The following is a 4,743-nucleotide window of genomic DNA, read 5'->3' on the forward strand; positions in this document are numbered from 1 at the left end:
TCACGGAACGAGAATGATTGGAGAGCCGAGATCTTCGATTATTTGAAAGATTCGGCTCGGGGGGCACCTAAACGGGTGAGATACAGAGCCATGAAGTATGTCCTTGTAGGAGACGATATGTTCTACAGGACATTAGAAGGGTTGCTACTCAAGTGCTTAGGACCGACTGAGTCCAATCGGCTCTTACATGAGGTGCATGAAGGCGCCTGTGGAACACATCAGTCGGCTCATAAGATGAAGTGGTTGATCAGGCGATCGGGGTTTTATTGGCCCACTATGCTTGAAGATTGCTTCAATTATTACAGGGGTGCCAAGCATGTCGGATGTTTGGAAAAATTCGGATGGTGCCGAGCATCGGCGATGAACCCCATCATCAAGCCTTGGCCGTTTCGGGGGTGGGGCATGGATATGATCGGCAAAATCCATCCGGCATCAGGTAAAAAACATGAATGGATTTTGGTTATCACAGATTACTTCACCAAGTGGGTGGAGGCCGTCCCTATGAAAAAGGTAACATCAGAGGACGTGATCAAGTTTGTGAAGGAACACGTCATTCATAGGTTTGGAATCCCCCAGACTATCACGACCGATGGAGGTTCGGTCTTCACTTCTAAAGAATTCAGGAAGTTCTGTGATGACGTAGGGATTAAACTGATCCGATCATCCCCATACTATGCTCAAGCTAACGGACGAGGCCGAGGCGTCCAATCAAAGCCTGATCAAGCTGATCAAGAGGAAAATTGACGAGAACCCTCGGGATTGGCACGAGAAGCTATCGAAGCGTTATGGGCCTACCGCATGTCGTGCCATGGAGCTATAAAGACCTCGCCGTACCGGCTTGTCTATGGACGAGGAGGCCGTATTGCCTTGGGAAATTACGGCTGGATCAAGACGCGTCACGTTTCGGAATGATCCGACGGCCGAAGAGTATGCAGCTTTGATGAGCGACACTATTGAGGACGCAACGTAACTCGAGGCTTTGGTCGTTGGAGAAGATTAAGGAGAACAAAGCCGGGGTGGCTCGTGCTTACAACAAAAAGGTTAAGCCAAAGGAGTTCCAAGTTGGTGATCTTGTGTGGGAAGCTGTGTTGCCATTGGGAACCAGGGATAAGGCATATGGCAAGTGGTCTCCTAATTGGCACGGTCCGTACAAAGTGGTCCAGGCCTTGAAGGGTAATGCATACATGCTGGAGGAATTGAGCGGCGAAAAGTTCCCTGTGGCTGTTAATGGTCAACACCTCAAGAAATATTTCTCAAGCATGTGGGATGATGGACAGTAAGATGGGCCGATTTCAGAATCGGACGATAAGATGTGGGGGCCGATTTCAGAATCGGCCGCAAAAAAAAAAAAGAGAAGCACATATATATAAAAATCACAGCCGATGCACGGGCATCGACTTCAGAGAACAGAGCCGATACGCTGATATCGACTTTAGTGAAGTAAGTTTATACAACAGCTTGGCCTCAGATAGCAAGATGAGCCGATATTCTGCCATCGGCTCCCTGTACGACAACTCCATTCGACAATCGGCAAGGGAGTTAAGGGGATTTCTTACATAGAAAGAGCCGATTGCTCGGGAAGGAAGAACAAAAGAAGGGTCTATTGACCAATCTACTACTGCTAGGCCTATACTAGTAGATCTTAATCTACGGGCCGTTGCTTCCTTCGTCGTCGTCTTCGGAACTCTCATCGGCACTGCTGCCGATGGGTTCTTCGTCGCTGCTCCCATAGCCCTCTACGGGGGCTTCATCTTCGTCTTCATCGTCACTGCTGTCGTCGTCCCACCACATGCGGAGGCGCTTCGCTGGCGGGTAACCCTCGAGGGAGTCGTTGTCGTCGCCGTCGTCTTCCTTTTCCTCTTCTTCAGAGGTGGGGCAGCCGTCCCGTGGAAGCCGGTCGTCCTCGCTCTCCGACTCCGGTTCCTCGACGGCGAGGAACCGAAGATCTTCGTCCCCGCCGGTCGGGGACCGGTCGTCTTCGGACCGGACGGAGGAAGCGTGGTCTTCCGAGTCCCATGCTTCGGGGCGCGGATGTACCGGTGGTGTTTCACGGGAGGAAGAGGACCCGTAGGAAAGCTCGGAGGAGGAGTCGTGGAAGATCGACGAGGAAGAGGAAGAAGAGGAAGACATGGCTGTGGGAGTTTGGGGGTTTTTTGGTACCGATGGCCAGGACGGAGCAAGATGGTGAAATGGCGAACCACTCAGAGCGGTTAAATAAAAAGGGGGCTACGGTGAAAAAATTCAATGCCACAGCAGTTTTCAAGGAGGCAGTACTCAAAGACAACGGTCAAATTGTGCGGAGCAATGGTTCTGCTTCTGCCATGACATGACCCGACGAAAAATGCTGCAATGGTTCTGCTCTGCCATGACATGACCCGACGAAAGGAAAACGTAATGATTTTGGAAATATCATTTCCAAAACCAGGGGAGCATGTGTTATCACCGGAATTTGACCAAGTCGGAGGTGGGCCGCGATCGAAGATGGGTGTGAAGAAATATATATAGAAGAAGTATGTGGATCGGCCTTTTTACCAAGTTGGGCTTAATTGCCCGTGTATCTGTAACATATTAGATCGTATCTTAGTTTAGAGATAGAATCTTATTCGTGCACGGTTTGGTGCACGCCCGCATTAGAGAGTCCGCTTGGACTATAAATATGTATCTAGGGTTTATGGAATAAACAACAACTCACGTTCAACTCCAAAACAAACCAATCTCGGCGCATCGCCAACTCCTTCGTCTCGAGGGTTTCTATCGGGTAAGCGACATGCTGCCTAGATCGCATCTTGCGATCTAGGCAGCACTAAGCTCCACGTTGTTCATGCGTTGCTCGTACTCGAAGCGCTTTTGATGGCGAGCAACGTAGTTATCATTAGATGTGTTAGGGTTAGCATTGTTCTTCGTTTAAGCATGCTTACGTAGTGCAACCCTTGCATATCTAGCCGCCCTCACGCCTATCTCAGGTGTGGGGGCGGCACCCGCTTGATCATTATTTAGTAGATCTGATCCGTTACGATTGCTCCTTGTTCTACAAGGATTAGTTTAATATCCGCAATAGTTAGGCCTTACAAAGGGGGGAGGATCCGGTGGCACGTAGGGTGGCGTTCGCAAGTCCTAAACGGGATGTTCCGAGGATCAACTTCATGTTGGTTTTTAGGCCTTGTTTAGGATCGGCTTACGAGCACCGTGCGTGGCCGCGAGGCCCAACCTCGGAGTAGGATGATCCGATTATGTGGTGAAAACCCTAAATCGTCGTAGATCTCATTAGCTCTATCTTGATCAAGCAGGACCACCAAGTATTCGTGCACCCCGTACGAATCATGGGTGGATCGGCTCTTCGAGCCGATTCACGGGATAACCCGAGAGCCGATCGAGGCTCGTATTTAATGTTTACATGTATGCCCCGCAGAAACTAAGCGAGGCATCCCCATCACCTTCCCGACCGGGTATAGGTCAGGTGGCACGCCCTTGCACTTCGCATCGCCGCGTGTGACCGAGAAGAGCATTGCGGGCCGTCGCTCGGAGGGGTCTCAGCCAGCCGCAGCTCTAGGCTCTTCCCGGCTCTACGGTGTTGACAAGGCCGCTGCCCGCCGGTGGGTTTTGGCAGTCAACAATGTCTCATAAAGACGGAATATTTTTCAGTGGGAGTCGATATTCCCGTCGACAGCGATGCGTCTATGGTGACTTCGTCAATCTCAAGACCCGCTGGATCAGTTTTTTCGACGCAGTCTTTCAGAGGTGCTCATAGGAATAGGGTGTGTGTGCATTCATAAGGATGAGTGTGTCAGCGTCTTTAATTGTATTGTGTTTGTAAAAAAAGAGAATGAGATGGAATCCTAGGTGAGCTCATCGTAAGTGGCGAGGAATCCTCGATACCCCATTCGAGGTATGTTCCGGCCAGTCAGATCAACTCTACCGTACACCTTAATTAAGACCTTCCTTGATTTATAGAATTGAAAAACATAAAAATGAAGAATCATCGGATTAAGGTCTCCTGAAAATTATAGATAATATGTTCGAATTTTTTTCGCACTCTTTCTGCCTTAAAATATAACACGCACATGACTTTTCACGCATTGACTATTAATATGTGTTGCAAAAGATTATACGTCTTTATACTAGCTTTCCAGATATATTATAAGTAAAATTTGTAATCACAATTGCACATGTTGAAGACAAAAAAGAAGCCAAATGGTGTTCTTTTCTTCAATTCTGATCAATATGGATAGCAGTGCACAAGTTTTTATGGGAGCTCGTTTGGCTCCCATCAATATGGCTGGAATGAAAGAATTCATTTTTGATTCCTAGAATCAACTTATTTGTATGCTACGGAATTAGTATTGAATTCGATTGAGAATTTCATGGATTTCATTGTATGCCTAATCTTAATTACCCTTGGTACCCTTTCATTATAGTGAATTTTCCAAATGAAATGAAATAAAATGATATCATCCTAACTAAAATAAAATGATGGATGGCAAACAATCTCTTATCACCTTTTCACCTAGAAAACGCACTTCCTTTTATCCACCGCCGCACAAACCCTCCAGTGGAATAACCGATGTTTTACCATCAATCGAAAGAAGACAAGAAAATAAGTTTGAATGAATAAGTTTCAAAATTTAAAAAGAAGCCAAAAAAAATGAGACATGTCGGACAAGGAAAAAACCCGACCCTCCGTCGCATCGCACACTAGCAGGCAGCTGCCCGCCCCCACCACCAAGCCCTCACCGAACCCCTTCG

Source organism: Lolium rigidum, chromosome 6 (genome assembly GCF_022539505.1).
Source record: "Lolium rigidum isolate FL_2022 chromosome 6, APGP_CSIRO_Lrig_0.1, whole genome shotgun sequence".
In the NCBI taxonomy this organism is placed as follows: Eukaryota; Viridiplantae; Streptophyta; class Magnoliopsida; order Poales; family Poaceae; genus Lolium; species Lolium rigidum.